Genomic DNA, 22314 nt, shown 5'->3' on the forward strand with positions numbered 1-22314 from the left:
GATGGATGAATTGTTATTGTGGATTTAAGTACAGGAAAAACACACAACACCCATTCATGAGAAACGTCTTTACAAGTTTAGGAAACTGTGGATTTTGGAGCTTCTGACTTGTTCATTTAACTACAAATTTTGTATACTGTATATACTTGCAAATACGTTCTAGCGTGGATAAGTCAGGACTTGATTTTACAGTAAAATGTCGGTTGTATAAGTCGAATGCAGAAAACTCGGGCTATTGGTACAAGGGATTATGATATGCTAACGCCCACCTGAGAGAGTAACCACGGAGCACATAGCCTTTTTTTTCTATGTGGGTGTGGCAATGCGCTATATCACTACATGCTCCTAACCTCTCTTTCTCTCTATTGTGCCAGAATACCAGAACTATTCTAAAGCAACGTTTGCACTGATTTGTGATTTTTGTATGTCACACCCTCATACACCTTTATTGTAACAGCATCCCTTATCTACGATGGAGCTTTCAATCAGAAGAAAACATGAAGCTGGTTTTAAATTAGACATTGTTAACGTATTGAAAGAAATTTGTAACTGTGCTGCTACAACAAAATTTGATGCATCTGAGAAACTGATGCGAGATCTGAGGCAAGAAGAGGTAAAAAAAAAAAAAAGTGAGTGTTCAATTTTTGAATGGGCGTGTAAGTCGGGGTCTGATTTTATGATCGATTTTATACGTGAGCATATATGGTAAATGGGTTTGGTTTTCTTTGTCTCACTATTTAATTCAATACATACTTTTATTTTTCCCTCCCATTAAACCCTTCTTTCTTCATTGCCTGTTGTTTTTTTCAATACATGAAAAGTCTTCACAAACTGTATATTACATTTACTTTCCTTACCATGAATAAATACAACTCTAAAAAGTGCACATAAATAATCACTTTAGGTTTTTAAACTCTAGCCAACAAATACTGTCTGAGATGCCCCAAGGATAACTTCCGGTTCAAGATTTTCCCTCTGGAGGCTATGTAACACATGCCAGCAAAAAGGTACAAAAAGTCTAGTATCATTTTCTTCCTTAAAAGGTAATCATAGTAATTAAAAAATACAAATGAAGGAGATCAATATCAGGAAAATATTGTTGGAAAACGTTACACTACAATGGACGAGAATTGCACTAAATTTGAAAAAGCCACCAAGCAAGCATCCATTTACTCCTTTGACTTCATTGAAAAGAAGGCAGCAATTTGATGCTCCAGTATTAGAGAAATGAAGAACACATTATGTATGTAGAAAAGTGCTTTTTAAATTTTCTACTACTGTCTTGTTGACAAGACATGCAATGTGTGTAGTCTTCTGCATTTTCTCTCTGTGGCTTGTTATTGTGTCTTGTCCTTTTCTACCTCAATGCTGTTTGATTCTAACATTGAGATGTTGTCATTTCAACTTAATCAGTTTTTAACCAATAGATTTTCCTGAGCAGAGGGGGGTTGCAATATTCTGCATTTTGGCTGTATTTTGTCACATGACGGTAATGTCAGAGGGAATCACTATGATGTGATATGAGGTGCGACAGACTGTACACCAGCATCCCATAGTTTGATTAACAAAAAGGGACAGATATTATTACTTAGGTAACTTAGAAGTCTGCACACGTATAGGAAAGTTCTGGTGTGGTTCTGTTATAATCTTCATGGTAAAAACACCACTGGATTCACATATACCATGAATGGCCTCTCTGCTGTGACCTATGAGACTGCTGGAATCCTAATGTATACAATGTATTTCTCAGTGATCCAGTAACCACAGACATTTTTAAAGAAGTCTATGATGTTCTAATTACAGTATAATGTACTTGACATAATGAACTTATCCTTAGACACAATGGTCCTCCCCGACTGTGTAAAGACTGTAGTTATTAAACCACTCCTTAAGAAAAATAATCTTGACCCTACTGACTTTAACAACTTTAGACCAATTTCTAACCTGTCATTCTTAAGTAAAACTCTAGAAAAAACAGTTTTTAGCAGCTAAATGATTATTTGAATAAACATTCTATTGTTGACAAGTTTCAGTCAGGTTTCAGAACAAATCATAGTACAGAAACTGCACTAGTTAAAGTATGAAATGAGTTGAGGGTTAATGTGGACATAGGTTGTGCATGTGTTCTTGTTCTCCAAGGGCCAGTTCATACTTCACGCTTGTATTATGGCTGCCATGCGTTCCCAGAATTCATTTGATGCATCCCCTGAACACATCCATAGAAATTAACGCAACATGTGTACAAATTGCAGTACCATCAAAAAGTCCGGGGGTGCAGTATGATGAAGTCGGAAAGTGAAATCAGAATCTCTGTTTGTTATCTGCATGTGACAGAAAGTGAGAAAGTGTGTGGTGAAGCAAAATGCCGACATACAAATGCATTCGTGGTGCATTTATATTCAAGTGTTGTATATTCCCCATTGTAATGACACAATATATTTTTCTTCTGTACCATCTTTTTTATCTTTTGGAACTTCACAACAGCATCAGAATGTACAACAGTGTATCTTAGCTACAGAATAAAAAAGTTAGGGACACAGTGAAATGGTGTATTTTGTGATGAAAGTGGAAATTTCGGCTTAAATCTCGAAATGTCCACTCTATCTATCTATCTATCTTTAATCTCATAGTTTATCATTGAAGTAGACAGTCGTAAATGTCATCTTAAAACTGACCCATTTGTCAATTGCTATGTGCTTCTGGGGCTTCCTCTTGAACTGACAGCAGCAGCAAGCAGCAATCGCCACACAGAACACATTAAATTTATGATATTCCAGCCCTCTGCACATTTAGAATCCTTACATTTATACTTGATATCACTTTCATGATGAAATGCATTAAACTATGTGCATTACATTTTACAGATAAATAATTAACTTCATTTAAATAATGAATACTGTAAATAATTACACATGTGAGGGTGGCACGAGCAGTGGTAGAGCAGTATCGTGGTGATGTGGCCTTTTGCTCTTATGCACCTAAAATCTGGAATACTTTACTAATAGAAATTCACCAGTCTAATAATGTGGAACATTTTAAAAAACAGCTAAAAACCCATTATTTTAATTTGGCCCTTTCATAGCTACATTTTAGTTGTGTTCCTTACAGGCTATATGGGCATAGAATTACTGGTATCATGTTCTTTAGGGATCCGCAAACTTTACTAATCTCTACTATTCTCTGCTGTCTTTTGTGGTTCTTCTGTGGTGGCGATCTGCACCACCACAACCTGATCAAGGCACCATGCAGCCAACTCTGATTATGGAATAAAGGCAGATGTCTCAGGTGTCCACAAGACTAACTTCATCAAATTCAACCATGTGAAGTTTGAAAACAAAGAGGACTGATTTGAAAACTTTTATGTTAGGTAGAATGCCCTGTGGGGGGCAGGTGGTTTTTTGGCCTTGAAACCCCTCCAGAGATTGTTTTTTATGTTCTCCAACTTAACTGTAGTTTTTCTTTGTTTTTTTCTGTCATCCCAGCCATCTGATCTTACATTTTTCTTTTGTTGCTTATTTTTTAATATCATTACCTATTCTTTATAAGTTTTATTTTCATGTAACTTTCTCTTTGACATCTTGTAAAGCACTTTGAGCTATATTGCCTGTATGAAAATGTGCTATATATAATAAATGTTGCTATTGTTGTTGTGGGGGACAGCATTGTATGCTTGCCTATTTGAAGGATCCTAATAACAAAAGTTTTCTTTGAATGGAACTGGTATCTGGGATCTGGGAGAGCATAATACCTTCCTACCTGCCACACCCAGTTTGTTTCAAGTCTAACACAGGATAACTCCTGTCTGGATCTAATCTTTTTCAACAATATAAAGACAATGATTAACAGAAGTTTATCTGTTATGCAATAGTGATTGGAACATGGTTACATTTGAAATTATATTTTAAAATATACAAATATATACTACAACATGGACATTTACAGAGACCGGATTTTATGGAAATGAGGACATATCTAGAAAATACAGAACAAAAAAAAAAAAACTCTGAACTTCTATATTATAGATGGTGAAACAGTCAGTTGGAAAGACTAAAAAAAGGCTAACATGGAAAAAAAGAATGTAATTTTTTAAAAAATTGTTAGCTGTTATAAAAAAAGCTGTTACAGAGGGAACAGTAATCTCAGAAACAAGTTTATGATCAAAGGAGTAATTGTGTGTATTCAAAAAGGTAGAGAAAAGACTTGTATTTATTCAAAATGATCCCTGTAAAGCTTGGGTCCTGTAACATGGGCCTGTCACAAATAAAGAGATGTCTAAATTTCAAATTACAATTTCCTATTTGAGAGAAACTTATACAATTATTTCAAGTTAATCTGTTATAAAAACACTAGAACATATAGGATGGCCTTGTGGCTGAGTTTCCACCAAAGGCTGAGGCCTCCAAAACAAGCCAATCAGCAGGCCATAATCTTACTTGGGGTATATTCCACGAAGAACGATTATGAATTTGAAATTCAGCTCAAGAAGCCTCACTTGAATAAGCCTCATTTTACAATTGAGGCTGAGTCAGTTTCGTAAACTCAAAGTCTTTCTCATTAACTCAACATGGGCCTTAGCAATCCATGATTATGCACACACTTGTGAGATATAAGTAGTCACGGCGACAGATCCACAATAAAATTTATCATGGCATAAAAAGCAATGTCAAAGATGAGACAAGTGAGACACAAAAAGGTTTGGGGCAGCCACCCGTATAATGTCTCCTGACTGCAAAAGAGTTGTGTACAGAATAATATGTGTAAAGGTTCAAGTCCAAAACAGAACTGATTTTCTGGCACAAAGATGGCGGCATTAAGGGAGAGTGGAGGAAGTGACATCATCTGTACCAGAAGTGATGTCATCGGGGCCAGGTAGAATTTCCTATAACTGGTCTGCAGAGAAGTGATAGAGTTAGTACACTGTGCCTCCCCTTTGTCTGGCATGGAGTTACTCTCATTCGGGCCCTTTAGCTGCCTCCCTTGCACATGTGTGTGACAGCACACAGCAGAGAGCAATTTTTGAAGATTGAGTAACCTTGTCTTTAAATGTTAAACTGATGGGATGAATGATGTATTATGGGACAGCCTGGAAAAATTTAGAGATTTTTCATGAAACTGAAGAATGTATAACAGAGACAGTGGTGCTGTTTTCGATCAATAAATAATTGCTAATCTCTAATAACAGAAAAGAAATGTCTTCTGTGCAGAAAGCGAAAGAGGCAGTGTGGCAATCTACAGTATAGAAGACCAATGTCGATGTATGTTACGTTTCTGAATTTATACATTGAGTAATTAAATATGAATGCCATTATTTAATGTATTTAAGTTTCTTTTGAATTTCCCAGGTTGATGTAAACAATTTTGTGAACATCATGCTTCAAACATCAAAAATCAAGCAAGTATCCAATATCAATATGATGTTCATAACTTACTTCAAAATATCTAGAACAATACATTTTGTACTGTATATGCAAATGTATAATACACAATTAGCAACAAAAAGAAAGCGGCCGGCGCTGCCACTGCTGTGTTACTCCAATGTCTCCTGTATGAATCTGCCCTCATTGGAATGTCTAATTGCAGTGTCATTTAAAAGGACTGACCTGTGCATTGATGCTAGTCGGTCTCTACTGAGATTGGCGCTGCTGTTATTCATATTTGAGTGCAGTCTATTGTGCCTTTGACATTTGGAAAGGCTAAATAACATTATCTAGTGTCATTGATATGACTTTTAATAAATGTATTTTACAGAGATTCACTTACCACACTTCACATTTAATGCATTGAATGTAACCACAAACTTCTGTTATGAAAATCGTCGTCATGAGAACATGACCAGACTTGACAATTTTTATAATGAAAGTTTCTATTTTACTGGCATATCTTCAATTACAATACATTTTATATCTTTAATATGTTACTAGTGAAAAAGAAAAAAAAACATTTATGGACAATTGCAAAAATAATAAAAGAGATCAGGTCCAGATGTTCAATTGAATCTATTTAATATGCTACTCTTTATTAGTTTGCAAAGTACATACAAATACTATCAAGGACTGCATCAAAAATAAGGGACATTCTTTCTATTCATTATTTTGGCTGGTGTTTTATAAGCTCTTTGTACTACGTGAGGATATGAGTAAACCAGGGTTAATCCTAGAGGGTCTTGAAGTGTGCCATTTTTTCTTATACGTTACTATAAACATTTTTGCACTACTTTAGTCTTAGAAGTTAATGGACTTAGAATTGGCACAATTATAACTGACAATTTTTAACATTACAGAACAATATTTTAATTATAACTTTTCTTTTAGTCTCTTGTTGACAAAATAGAGCAATGAGGATGAAAGGTATATTAATTTAAATGTGATGTACTATCAGTTCTCTTTGTTTTTTAATAAACAGTGTAGCTCAGCTTTTAATATTTTATCACTCTAAAACAATTATGAGATTCATTTAAATGACAGTATAGCTTAGAATGAAGCTACAGTTAATTTGCTACAAAATCCTGCCGCTGCCAAAAAAGCTGGTATCAGATTATATAATTTACTCGCTGTGTAAGCCTGTTCTGTAAAAAGCCTGGGCACCTAGAAATCATTGATTCTGGCACTTCAATCAATCAATTGCATTAGCGCATAAGTGAGGTTCTCTATTCTCTGCGGCTTTGTTTCGGGGACCTTCTCGCACCCTTGTCTTTCAGCAGCTTAGTGAGTTTCTCTCTCCTTGGGGGTTTACTTTTACCAATGTGCTCACCTCGCATGTGTATTAGCAGCTAAGCGAGTTTCTGTTTTGTCAGCGGTTTCACTTTAGCGACAGAGTCAATTTCTTTGAGCTTCATGCTGTACCCTCACACTTCCGAGACGCCTTGCACTTCCGGGCTAGACAGACAGACACACACACTTCCACGCGTAGACATTTATATATAAGACTAGGGGGTTCACCCCCTGCTCGTTTTGCTCGCCAAAGGCCTGCGCTATGCACCGGCCACTCAGCGTCCCTGCCGCTGCTTGCTGCTGCTGCCGTGCCATGTGATCTGCTTCGAACATTTAAAAGCCTGTACAGCAGCTGTCCTTTTGTCTCACTGCCTTGTTTCTACTTTGTCATCTACTCTTTGTTTTTTATTTCCCACCCCTGGCATGGTTAAATCTCTTGGCACAAAGTCTCATCTCATGGGACGTGAGTTCTTGATATTTTTTAGTTTTTAATTTAAAATAAGAATCTGAAAATCTAACAACATCACATTAAAGTTCAATAAATTCTGAAAAGAATGATACCAAACATATATACTGTATGCAGGTTTCAAAATAATCCCGATTTAAAGTGTGACAAAAAAGTGGCCTAGAAACGTCACAAAATTGTTGCACTTTTAGGCTTAGGATTGTATATATATATATATATATATATATATATATATATATATATATATATATATATATATATATATATATATATATATACAGTAGACCCTTGACATACGACCGGCCTGACATGTGAACAAATTGATTTATGACCAAAATTTTTGTTTTGCTTTACGACCAACAACTTGCGTTTCGACCCGGATGCGGTTATGTGTATCCGCTCGCGCGATTGTAAACAATCAGCCGAGAGCATTTGCAAGCGGCAGTCGGAGTCGAGATACGTGTATTTGTGGACGTATTTTTTTTCAGTGCAGTGATTTATATCATTTATTTGGATAATTACTATCAAAATGGTCCCAAAGAAGCTAAGTAAGGAAGAGAAGACAACGAAGGTAAAGAAAGCGATCTCGATCGAAACAAAGAAGGAAATTGTGCGTAAATATGAGAGTGGCGTTCGTGTGACCAATCTCGCTAGCATGTACAGCATGTTGAAATCCACCATCTCCACAATTTTACAACGAAAAGATTTTTATAAGGAAGCTAGTGTTGCTAAAGTAGTTACTCAAATTAGTAAGTCGCAATCAACAGTGTTAGACGAGGTAGAAAAGCTATTAGTTTGGATAAACGAAAGGCAGATGGCAGGCGATAGCCTATCTGAGTCAATCATTTGTGAAAAACTAGGGCTATAAATGCAGATCTGTCAAAGGATAAACCATCAACAAGTGATAGTGGTGAAACATTTCGTGCCAGTAAGGGGTGGTTTCACAATTTTAAAGCGAGAACTGGGATTCATAGCTTAGTTAGGCATGGTAATGCAGTCAGTGCTGATAAAAGGGCTGCCAAAAATTACATACGCCACTTTGAAATGATAACAAAGAGAAATGGCTTTTGCTCTCATCAAGTTTTTAACTGTGATGAAACTGGGCTTTTCTGGAAGAAAATGCCCAGGAGAACATACATTACCCAGGGAGAGCAGAAAATGCCTGGCCACAAGCCTATGAAGGATAGGCTAACCTTATTATGTGCCAATGTGAGTGGTGACCTAAAGATAAAGCCCCTCTTGGTTTATCACTCTGAGACCCCTAGAGTGTTCAGAAAACATACAGTCATGAAGAATAGGCTAGGGGTCATGTGGAGATCTAATGCAAAACCCTGGGTAACAAGAGTGCTTTTCTTGAGTGGATCAGGGAGGTGTTCTGTCCTACTGTTATGAAATATCTAGAGGACAAAGGCTTACCATTCATGGCTCTCCTAATCATGGACAATGCTCCTGCTCACCCAAGAGACTTGGAAGAAGATTTGGCTGAAGAATTCCCATGGCTTACAGTAGATTTCCTCCCACCTAATACAACTCCTCTACTGCAGCCTATGGACCAGCAGGTTATTGCTAACTTTAAGAAGCTATACACCAAGGAACTGTTCCAGAAGTGCTTCCAGATGGTCTCAGATACAGATTTGACTCTTACAGAGTTCTGTAAGAAACATTACAACATCCTTTCCTGTGTGGGGTTAATAGATAAATCCTGGGCCAATGTCTCTCTAAGGACACTAAGATCTGCCTGGAAGAAAGTGTGGCCTAAAAGTATAGAGGAGAGAGATTTTGAAGGCTTTGTAGAGGAGTCTGAGTCTGCAACTAACCCTGTGGTTGATGACATTGTCACTATAGCTGAGTCCATAGGCTTGCAGGTTGACAGTGGTGATGTTGAGGAACTGGTGGAGGAACACTCAGAGGAATTGTCTACAGAGGAACTTCAGCAACTTCTGGCTGAGCAACAGAGAATGGCAGCTAAGGAGATTTCTGAAGAGGAGGGGGAGGATCAACAATCAGTGCAGCAAATGCCCTCTTCTGAAATAAAGGACATCCTGAAAAAATGCACAGAGCTACAAACATTTGTAGAGAAGACCCACCCAGACAGAGAAAAAGCTAATCGTTGCTTTAACTTGCTTAATGACAATGTCATGTCATACTACAGAACTGTGTTGAATAAAAGACAGAAACAGACAACCTTAGACCAGTTTTTATTTCCAAAAAGGTTGAGACCTAGTGAACCAGAAGCTGGTCCTAGTGGGCTACAGCCTCTCCCAAGGAGAGAAAGGACACCAGGGAGCCAGAGTCCTGATGTTCTTATGGAAGGGGACTCTCCTTCCAAACAATAACCACCTTCCTTCTCCTCCTCCTCCGTTCCTGCAAGCCAAAGATGTCAACTTAAATGGTGAGTGCAGTATGAAATTGTTGTTTCTGGTAGTCTAGGCACTTTTTATAACTGTTTGATTAGTACATTAGAAAAATTATTGGTGTTTTTGGTAAATTATGCACATTATACAACCCTCTTTTATTATGAAAAGTTTAGGTAAGTGTTGCTGTGGGAGGTTCATAACGCATTATGGGTATTTACATTATTTCTTATGGGAAAAATTGTCTTGACTTACAACTAATTTGAGTTACAACCAACCCTCGTGAACCAATTGTGTTTGTAAGTTAAGGGTCCACTGTGTGTATATATATATATATAAATATATTATAATATATGTATATATAATATATATGTATATACATATATATGTATATATATATATATGTGTGTGTATATATATATAGTTTATTTTCAATGGATAGTTTAGGGTTAGGGTTTTTAGCTTTACCGTTTAAAAGAAACATGTAAGGTTAATTTAAAAAGTAACAAAAACACTCAATTGCCGGGAATGATTGATTCAAGAAAAAAAGCCTTCACAGACTTAAGAAAATGTTGTGCTTACCTTACAGTGGAAAATTTGCAGCTCAGATTAGGCACTGTTGGTTACAAGTACTTGATGAAAAAAAAGGTGCCTTCAATCATGTATCTTAGCAGAAAGCTATTGCCAAGGGAGAGAAATACACATCTTGATTAGTACAAAACAATATCTTGCGATCAAATGGATGATAAACTTGTTTCATGAGTATATGTCGTCACAACTTGCTCATCCTGCACCTGATAGTCATTATGTTCACCAAGTGAATGAAGCTGGGGAGTAAGGTGTAGAAGCTGAGCAGCGTAACACATGGGACCTTATAAAACAGCCATAAGCTCCCGATAAGCCAGTCCTTGCAAAGACAAGGACAATGTTTATTAATTAGGATCCATAACCTTTGTCTTCATATTGGGCTGAAACAGAAAGTCAAACCTTGCAGAAAAATTGTGCTTGGACACAATTTGCCAGAAACCTAGGCTCTCAGGATGAGTCACACCTTTAAAAGATGATCGACCACATTCTGGCTTGCTCAATGTGCTCACACTGATAAGGAGAACTGTTCCAGCCAGGGTTTTGGGAACTTTTCACCCTTTCTTCCTAAAGGGAAGGGGATACTCTCTGTTGTGAACAGTCACTGCCAGGTTTGCTGTGTAATATTAACTGCTCTTTTAGCTGTGTGTGGTTTGGATGTGAAATATAGTGTAAACCTGCAAGTACAAAATGGGGTCCATCCAAATTCTTTTAAATAATACAGAATTCAATTAGTCAACAATGTATTGGGTTTTTTTATTGTTTCTATTTTGAATTTAAAGAATTAGAATATCAATGAGTCATATGCACTGTGATGCATTATCTGATTTACAATTATTTTATAGGTTTCAGTTTTTGCTTTGTTTGTTCCATATGTATGACATGTTAGGGTTCTCTGTAGGTGTGTACATGCATATTATCTGAAAGTGACATGCTTTTTTTGGTGAGGGCATCCATCACAGGAATATCTACAACCCTTATGATTTCTAATTTGAAGGACTTGAACATAGCTTAAAAAAGCACAAAAAGAATTCATACAATTTGATTTTTTATTGGCTAGTTTTTGACCTCTGCCTGCTTTTTTTGTAGATCACATTTTATTTTATCCCTCTGATTATTAGGAAGGATTTGGAAACAACATATGTCCATCTTACTATTTTTTGTTAAAAAAAAAACAATTGGGGGCTCTGCCCCCTTCTGGCCTCTCTCTCCAACACACCTAGGCTGGCGCTATGCGCTTACCACTTCGCCACTCGGGTATTGGGATGTGGATGTACTACAATTTAAACAGATTATTATTTTCATTGGAATTGTTACATATGCATAATAGACCTAACTATCTTACATTACAGCGAGTAATTAACCATAATAAAAAATAGTAAAACGTAATAAATTGAAAGAAAATTATGTTTCATGTTGCATTAGAGGTATTCGTTGTGTTATACGCTTTCGTTCTGTTTGGCTTTGAAATTAACACTTTTTAAACTTACACCTTTACTGTAAAAATTCAGTAAAAACAGTATTTAGAATTAACTTTTCGTCAATATTACTTTATATTTTAACTCCGTGACAACGCAACATACAGTATAACTGCCAGTGAGTGTTATTAAACATATTTCTTGTTATTTTCTTCCGACTTTTTTGAATGTTTGTCCCTGTGATTTGTTAGTTGTCATAGCAAAAGCTATTCTAATGCGAAACTGTAAATGTTTTTAATACGAATGGCATATCAAGATCTCCTTTGGTGTCTAATGTTATCCGTGAACGATGTACTATGTTATGTTTCTTGTTGCCTTTTAAATTTTTATATGTCAGAATTGTTCAACCAATTTTGAATACAACTAATTTTGTCCTATTGCATAGCCCATCACTCATACATAAATTACGCAATAACATTATGATAAATCCTTCTTTCAACAGTAATTCGGCCGGTGGAAGACCGGACGGTGTTAACGGTTGTAGATATTCATCTGGATATTGTAAGTTGATGTTTTCATATTCCGCACCATCACCACCAACTGTTTCAGCATAGTCTAATGATGAGCATTTCACCAATTTGCCGTGTGACCGTTATTAGCATTAAAGTATATAGTGTTTTTATTTGCATTACTGAAATTGCATCCTCCCTCAAAAATAATTTTTCTTCACTGTTAGCTTAGCTATTTAGATACAGTGTCACAATTATTCTGCCTTCTCTTGTCAGAACCTGACAGAATGTGTGTAACCAGTGCATTCCAAAAATCATTTAGAAAGTATTGAGATGTTGGATTATGAATGAGTTTTACCACTTTATTCCAACTTGTATTTTTACTGGATTTTTATTGCCGGATCAAGAAGAAACTTTTCAAACATAATTATTATATAGATTCAAAGCTTTATATTTCAGAAGAATCCTTAAAACAGTCACAAAATGATTGATATGAGATGTCTATGAAAAGGGAGATGACCCCTGCAGGCTGGCAGACAAAAAAAAAAAAGCTTTTTTCACAAGCTGTCCATTCAGCCCAATGCAGCTTGTCATATCTTATTAATCTAATATCTCCACAAAGTTGTCAAGCCAAGGTCTGATATTTTCTAAAGTATTGATTTCAACTGCAGTACCTGTACATTTGTTCCATATTTCTGTATTTCTTAGTGTGAAGGAATTTTTAACATCTTTGTTAAAGTAATCTTTAACCAGTTTCCAGTGTTGATGCTAAAGAATGAACTTTAAAATAACAATTGGCATCAATCTTTTTTAATCTCTCTGTAATTTAAACAGCTTTTAATGGCCTTTTGCTGCTGCTGTAATGGCTCCAGTCTTTTCCAGTAACTCATACTCTGAAGTATTGGAATACGTTTTGTAGCTTTTTTCAGTATTAAACTATTGCTAACCTTGTAATTACAGTATAAGACCAAAACCACATTCAGTATTCATTATTTAGCCCCACAAGTGTGTTATAAAGCAAGTAGAGTACATAACCTCTCTTAGCTTGTACTCCCTACAGCCTAAAAGCTCATATCCTAGTGAGTTAATCAGCTGTGTCCACTGTCTGGTTGAGGTCAGGGATAAATGTGCTAAAAGTCCAAAGACTTTCTCATGAGATGTACTTTGCTGAATGTCCACATGATGATTAGGATGAAAAGTTATCTATCATATGTGTAAGGCTTTACTTTTATTTGTATTATAATTAATCTGGCACATATTTGAATTTTGTCTTTATCCCACTGCAGGGTGTCAGCTGTAGATTTAACTAATTTTCTGGTTACAATTATGTCTGAATTAGTTTAAATAAATTAAAACAATCAAAGGCAACCCCTGTAGATCTTCAATGTAACCCTTGACAAATTCTAAAAAAATCTCTTGTAGTATAACAAAGAGCTCGTTGGGCAGAATCTAGTTGCATATTCAGTCACTGTACCCTTTAATCTCAATCTTTTTTTTAAATATGAGTTACCACTGTTATCAATATTCTAATTTATGATGTTTTCTTTGCGCCACCCTTGTGTTTAGTGGTCACCACCATTTTGCACTTCCCAACATGCCACATTCCTATGACACAATGCATGTAATGTCACTGTGTTTAACATGATGATGTCTTTATACACACAAAAAACACATGGCAGAATCTTAAAATAGAACATCCACATTTTTGTGATTATTATTCTATTCTGCTAGAAAATCTTAGCAAAAATCCTGTGTAAAAAATCTATTATGGCAATGTTTTTTTTTTTTTTTTAAACCTCTCATTTATTTTTTTTGTTTCCTTTAATTTTTTTTCAAATAAATCCTTTGTTTGACAACTTATTGTTGTCACGATTTTGTATTTTTTAAACATTTTCTCTGGTGTTACTAACCGTATTTCTTGTTATTTACTTCCCATTTGGGGTTTTGATTGGTAAAGAATCCATTTCTGTAATTGTGTAATTTTGAAATGTTCTGAAAGGGTTACAACTATTTTGTGCTTTGATACATCCCACCTTTGTTTTTCATGGACTTCGTTATTTTAGTTATGTTTTCTGTACTGTTGCTGCCTGGTTGATAGCGTGGTACAATGAGAAGTTGCAACACATGTCTTTGACATTGTAAAAATATAAAGGTGTGCATCACCCAAATAGTCAAAGATTCTGAATACATTCAAACCTTCCTCATGTCATCAATAATAACTTGGCACTGATTTAGAAATTTTACGTGACTTTTATTTTGGTCGGTGTATTAGTCTTTGTTCTCTTTGGTAATTTTTCAGATAATATTTTTTTTCTCTTTGAAGACTTGCTTATGAATTCCAGTGTAGCACCAGTAGCCCTTTGTCCAACATTACAGATTTGAGCTGAGAACAAATGCTGGTTTGGTTCTAAATTCCCCATAGCTTTCCACATCTCAATTCAATTGACACTTAGGGTTTTAGCTCCAGTTGAATTATTGTGCTCTTGTTAATAACCCCTAGTGATTCTCATTTGACTAAAATAACACTTCAGCCTCCTGTTTTTTTATGGTCTATTTAGAAATGTGGATGTTCTAGTGCCTGTCTTGAAAACCAAATGAATTTTCTGGTAGTTACTTTCTCTTCTCTTGCAGCAGGCTATTGCTATGGAGCAGCTGGAGGCAGTTGGAGGGCATTTATGTTGCCACCCATGTGAGCCTCTTTGAGCACTTGTGTATGGAATGGAATGACACTTAATTCTGCTTTGATTTGATCCATTGCAAAGTACAACAAGGACTAGTCCTCCTGTTGGTGCTTTCCCTTCATTTCGAGTTTTCACACTCCACTATTAGTTGGGTTTTCAAATATTATACTTTACAAATGAAATCAACCCATTATGATTACATATCTCTCTAAACAATTAATTCCAACACAACCTTCTTGGGGATATTATATTCTTTTCATGTCCATATTCTAATGACTAGCTCGATCTTGCACGAGTGACTAGACGTATGCCCTGACCAGAAGTTTGCACTTCCCGAAAACAACTCTGTACCTCACTTAACATTCTCAATTCCCTACATCCCCTCAATTGGCAGTTCAGAAACATTAAATAACAAAATATAAATGTGAAAGGTGAATATATTACAAAAAAGGTGAATGTGATCACACAAACAAACTGGACAGTATATATATATATATATATATATATATATATATATATATATATATATAGATAATAGATATAGATAGATAGATAGATAGATAGATACACACACACAATGGATAAGTAAATGTACAAACAAATGTATTTATAATTAAATCACCATACATAATATAACATAATATTGAAAGTTGTTAAATAATCACAAATGTTAGCATAAATCCTTAAGGAATAATGAATGCAAAAAGAGTGAGCTGGTGGTGCTATCACAAAGTTACTAAACCAAAACATAAACCTTTCTGTTGAATTTATAATCTAATGTGGTGAACACTAATAATTATTCTGTCTTGGTATCAACCATCAGGAGTTAAAGTGTGTTAACTCAAAGATGGTGGAGTTCTCAGCTCTGCCTCAGAAGCCCTGAATTTATGGTGGTGAATTTGAAAGGGATTGTGAAACAAGAAGTTCCACATTAAAAAGCTGGCAGCTACCAATCTTGCTATTCCACTTATTTCCCTTTACTATATAACAATTTACAAAGTACACACACACACACACACATATATATGTACAGTACATATAATATGCAGTGGCCACCAGAGGGCACTCCAGCTGCCCAAATACTGACACAGACAGGTGCAGACACAAGTCTTGCCACATAACACAGCTTTATTACTGTGGGGAAATGCTTTTGTCTCTTTCCCCTCTGCACCAAAGTTTAAGCATCAAGACGAGGCAACACAGTCCTTTCTTCCTTTCTCTTCCTTGTTTCTCCTCTGGCAAACTTTGGCTGTCTCCCTCCCAACTCTTTCTCCCTGAGTGAATTGAGGCGGCTCCGTCTATGCTGCTCCTGGCAGAGCTCCAGGTGGCTCATTAGCCCAATCTGGAATCACTCCTAGTTGTGGCGGAAGCCCAATGCAGGGCTCTGCATCTCCCCCTGGCAGCTCCCATGGAATCCAACAGAGAATGTCACTGAACTCCAACTCCCATGAAGCCCTGCAGGTATCCGTGGAGTTGCAGCAACCCAGGGGGCTGCACTGTAGCGCTTCGGGAGAGACAGTGTCCTGTGCACATCTGCTTCTCTGTTACTTCCAGTATATCAGCCTCCCAGTCAGACAGGGGCCACAATATTATATATATATATATGTATATCTCTTTATTATAAAAAAATCCTGGAGAGAAATAGTAGGGCGACAATACATGATCGTTACATTAAGATCACGAAAGACACTTAAAAGACCCACGAGACTAGAGAGATTGGCCACAGAGTGTCTCACAGGGACCATAAACATGAGACTTTGTGCCAAGAGATTGACACAGGACCGTCTTGCGATGACATAGAACACGAGATTCTTGCAAGACATGCCCTACTAACAAATAAATAAGAGCAAGGGCATCCAGCAAAACACTCAGTCATGTTTTGGCTTTGAGCACACACAGATCAAGGGCTCTCAGCGCATATAAAGCGTATAAGGCAATACATTATAAATGAAACGTAGACGACTAAGCAAAGAAGAGAGCAGCGCGGAGAAAAGAGACGCAAAAGCATTGGAGAGTCAAAAAAGAAAAAGATAATCTAGGTGCAAATTCAGAAAATAAAGAAAGTAATTATCAGCCAGGAACAAGTGGAATTGAAAACAAAGCACATTCAATTGGGACGTTTGTGCTATACACATGCAAAGTAGGTTAGAGATTATGAACGCAGTGGAATTCGAAAGGCTCAAAAATAAATAAATAGTTGGCGCGATACACATGTGAAGAAGTTAAAGAATATGAAAGTAGGAAAGTTAGAAAGTATAAAAAAACAAAGTAAAGATCGCAGGAGCGCAAACAAACGGAAATTATTACTTAAAAAAGGGAAAATAATCACCAAGGACTAGGTGTTATTAAAAAAAAGCGAGGTCAGAAATAAAAGACAGATTAGAAAACAAAGAAAAACGTCATAAAAGGGTTAAAAAACAAGGGGGCCAACCACATGCAGAGTAGGTTAGAGATAATGAAAACTGGAATTCAAAAGACTTAAAAAAAAAACGTAGGCGTGAAACACATGCAGAGCAAGATACAGAATATGAAAGCAGAAAAAACTGACTATCAAAAAAAAAGAAAGTAAACATCGCATTAGCGCAAAGAAAGAGAAATTATTACTCGGAGAAATAATGAAAAGGCGAATAGAGATCGAATTTATGGACATAGGTGATATGTCAGAAGTATGTACATATTGTAAGGCTTTGAAGTTTAAGTCAAGAGAATTTCAAAAACGGAGTTTACCTCACATGCATTTATTGGTTACTTTGCAAAAAAAAATTATTAACTGCTGATGATGTAGATCGTTTTGTCTGTGCAGAAATTCCAAACAGAGAAACCTATCCTGAATTATTGTATAAAGTCATTAAACACACGTCTCACTGACCTCATTAAAAAGATTCAGCATGTTGGGACACAAAAGATTCCAAATATTGTTTTTACAAAAGTTCTGAAATAAAAGTGAAACTAATGAAATAGCAACAATTCAAAGAAAAAAAAATCTTAAAAGTGTGTGAAAAACAAAAACGGGGGTTGGCAAGCGAAGCGAGCAGGGGGCTAAGCCCCCTAGTGTATATATATATATATATATATATATATATATATATATATATATAGTGGAAGTTCAGCCCAGGCACAGACAGACAGACACCAATAAGTCCAACGCACATGTTTATTTACAATATTTCCACTTGACAAGTGCCCTAGCACCAATCTATACTAATAAAAGGCAAAGCCCTCACTCACTCACTCACTCACTCACTCACTCACTGACTCACTCACTCACTGACTCATCACTAATTCTCCAACTTCCCGTGTGGGTGGAAGGCTGAAATTTGGCAGGTTCATTCCTTACAGCTTCCTTACAAAAGTTGGGCAGGTTTTATATCGAAATTCTACGCGTAATGGTCATAACTGGAAGCAGTTTTCTCCATTTACTGTAATGGAGATGAGCTTCAACGCCGGGGCGGAGTTTCGTGTGACATCATCACGCCTCCCACGTAATCACGCAGTACATAGAAAACCAGGAAGACCTCAAAAAGCGCTGAAGAAAACATGCATTATATAATTGAGAAGGCAGCGAAACAATAAGAAGCGGCGAAAGTGACATATACAACCATATTCATGAGTTCTGCTACTGAAACAAAGCACGATGTAAACCTACACTTTAAATTAAGTTCATAGACAGGCTGCGCTGGCGTTTGTAATTTAGTGCCTGCCCATATAAGGCCGTCCGTCAGCGCAATCCAATAGCAAACTGCCACGGGTAAATATTCACGGGTGAAGGACTGTGCTTATGGAGAGGAAGATGAGATGGGCAGGGTGGTGTTTGACACAAACTCAGCGAAACTGCGAGAGAACGGTTTAAGTGCCAGGACTAAGGTAACATTAAATACAGCCATGGACATAGCACGAGATGGCACCAGCACAGCTGGGAACCTTCGATGCATGTACACCGAGTGGCTCACGTGAACTGACGCAGTGCACAGATAAAAGGCAACAGTTCCAAAGAGCTGAACAAAACCGAATTACACAATTGAAAAGGCAGCAAAAATATGAAGCGCCTCATACATACAAGCATATTCATAAATCCAACTACTGCGGAAACAAAGCACACGTTGGAAAAGTCAATGTCCCGCTAAAGGAAGACAGTGTAAAAAACCCGTGCATGCAGTGTGTCAGGTCTCAGATAAAGAAGAAGACGAGCTGTTTATTGATGCAGTAAGAAACGAATCGATGAATGAAACCTGTCATCTTTACAACGATTGACAAACACGGAATGTAACTTGAACACAACACATCCTACAAATACGAACCTGATTGAAAGAAATAATGATAATCAAATCCTTGATGACAGCAACACTCAGTAACACTCACAAAACAAATACTGTATATTGACAGTCATGTTACGTTATTTTTAAAATGTTCCCTTTTCTTTTCTAGCTTTTTAACACACTACTTCTCGCTGCGATACGCTGGTATATATATATGTATATATATATAACCCGATCTACATACTCGAATAATGGATACTTTATTCGCCATCAGTGATTGTTTTGGTAAAGCCATACTCAGTGTATTCATTAGATGAACGGTAAAAAGTAAGGGCAAGGGAGGATGACTTATTGAGGCATGCAGGCTGTAGTGCGTCAACTCTATCTGAATTTGCGATCACATTTGAAAAATATATCTTTTCAAGTTCTATTTAGTCCATATGTGTCAAACTCAAGGGCGGGCCACATCCGCCCGGCGTAATTATATCCGCCCGCGAGATCATTTTATATACTGTATTATTGTTATTAAAGCCCGGTATATGAAGCGCTGGTAACACAATAAACTACAGATCCCATAATGCAGCGCTTCAGCTGCCTTGCCAACAGTTACGCGTTAATCAAGTCTACCTTAAGATGCTGCAAGTTATTGCGGCTAGCTCACACGATGCTGAAGAGAAAAGTTGATTCTGAAAATAGAGCCTTTAAAACCGATGGGAGGCTGAGTATATGTTTACTGAACCCGTGTGTCTCATTTGTGGAGCTAATGTGGCTGTAATTACAGAATTTAATCTAAGACGGCACTATAAAACAAAACATCAGGGTAACCTGAAAGACCTGAATGCAATGCAGAAGATACAGAAAGCAGAAGAATTAAATAAGAATCTGACACTTCAGCGGACGTTTTACCGTGCACAATCACAAAGTGATTTCAATTGAGAGCTGCTTTTATGGGAGACACAACCACTTGCCCCACTTTCCCTATTACCAAGTAATGTTAAACCAAGTCGTCACTACGGTGTTCCCAAATACGCACTTTGCTGATAAACTGAGCGCACTGAGTTTGCACGGCGCTTTGGTGACTTTGAAGAACAAAAAAAGTCCGTCTACATGCGGCTCGAACCTTGTGCATGTTTGGTAGCACATATCTGTGTGAGAAGCTCTTCTCAGTGATAAAGACTAACAAAACAGCACACAGGAGTCGCCTCACTGATGAGCACCTGCAATCCATCCTGAGAATCTCCACAACACAGAACCTCACACCAAACAGAAACGAACCTGTTGCCAAAAAAGATGCCAGGCGTCCAGCTCTAAAATGACATATGAGCAAAGACAACTGAATGATTTGATTTGTTATTGCTGAAAGGAACACATTTTATTTATATTTCTAGGTTTTGTTATGCAGCATGTTCATATTTGAATTTGTATAATTTTGACAGGATATATTTTTATGGAGAGCAAAATCTTTTGGGATATTTAAAATCTAAGTTTATTTTTATAAAATATAAAATTACATAAGAGTAAAGAAATTTGAATGTTTGTTCTTTTAACGTTTACTTTATTTCTAACTTGTATAATTTAGACAGGATATATTTTATGGAGAGCAAAATATTATAAGTTGTTTAAGGTTTGAGTTGATTTATTCAGAATAATATTCCTGTCTGTTTTACCATTCCTACCAAAGATATTTCTGTCGACTAAATAAAAATTCCTTCTATTTAAAATTTAAATAGAACTTGAACAAATAGATAGTTCATAATATCCACGCAGACGTGCACGTAAGAGCTGGTGTCATCCGTTTTAACAAACAGCGTATTGCACTGATATGAAATAGCTGTGTGTGTATATATGTAGATATGTATGTATATGTATATATATGTTTATATATGTGTGTGTGTATGTATATATATATATATGTATTTGTGTGTATATATGTGTGTGTATGTATGTATGTGTGTATGTATATGTATGTGTATATGTATAGATATGTATATATATATGTTTGTGTGTGTGTGTAAATATATATATATTTATATTTATATATATATATATATATATATGACAACAACACTCATCACTCACAACAGTGACAAAACAATACCATTGACAATCATGTTACGTTATTTTCAAAATGTTTCCTTTTCTTTTTCATTGCTTCTTTAACACACTACTTCTCCGCTGTGAAGCGCGGGTATTTTGCTAGTCACCCATATGTCCGGGCCTTCCAGTACCTTCCTCTTCTCACCGCCTCCACTCCTCTCCTCCAAGCTTCATCCTCTTCCCCCCGACTCCGGCCGAAGACTGGAAAGAGGTGGCCCCTTTTATGTCCACCCAGACGTGCTCCAGGTGTCCCGCGGTATTCCTTCCGCCAGCACCTCCGGGTGTGGCGGAAGTGCTGACATTCAGGGCTTCATAATCGTCCTTGTGTCCCCTGGCAGTGGCCACGGGCCCCTTTAGGGTTGAGCTTCCATGCTCAATTCCCGTGGCCCCCATACAAGCCAGGGCAGCTGCCCTCTAGTGGTCCGGGCTAGGTATAGTCCCTCTCCCGGCCCTTCTAGGCATTCCGGCTGGGCACAGCCCCCAGCCACTATATATATATATATATATATATATATATATATATATATATATATATATATATATATATATATATATACAGTACAGGCCAAAAGTTTGGACACACCTCCTCATTCAATGTGTTTTCTTTATTTTCATTACCATTTAAATTGGTAGATTCTCACTGAAGGCATCAAAACTATGAATGAACACATGTGGAGTTATGTACTTAACAAAAAAAGGTGAAATAACTGAAAACATGTTTTATATTCTAGTTTCTTCAAAATAGCCACCCTTTGCTCTGATTACTTCTTTGCACACTCTTGGCATTCTCTCGATGAGCTTCAACAGGTAGTCACCTGAAACAAAACCATATATTAATGGACTGAATGAATGATATAAAACAGTGTTTTTCTCCCAAATTCCATGAAAGGTATGTTAGTATAAATGGTGAATCAAATATTGTCTTAGTGTAAGTCAAGGTGCATATATCTTTTAGTGTGTTCTTCAACACTGACACTTAATCTGCTATTAGTTTCCTCCTTAAAGCCATTGTTCCTTGAACAGGATGTTACTCAAATTAAATGGTTTAAAAAAAATGAATGCATGGATGAAAGAATAATGTGCTGTACTCAAGGCAAGGACTGTTCTTGAATTGCTCTGTGAAAGTGACTTTGTCATCTTGGCTTGCCCAGTCAGCCAGCTTTCAGCCCAATTGGGCATATACTGTATATGATGAAATGTGAAAAAAGAAACAATGAAAGTAAGAGCAGGACCCTTTC

General features: G+C 36.7%; 1 protein-coding gene across 1 annotated transcript in view; it reads left to right on the plus strand.

Moving 5' to 3' along the window:
- The window catches only part of gpc5a (glypican 5a), a 992726-nt gene that overhangs the window by 432975 nt on the left and 537437 nt on the right, over positions 1-22314 (plus strand). The window lies entirely within an intron of this gene.

This window comes from Polypterus senegalus, chromosome 2 (assembly GCF_016835505.1).
Source record: "Polypterus senegalus isolate Bchr_013 chromosome 2, ASM1683550v1, whole genome shotgun sequence".
In the NCBI taxonomy this organism is placed as follows: Eukaryota; Metazoa; Chordata; class Cladistia; order Polypteriformes; family Polypteridae; genus Polypterus; species Polypterus senegalus.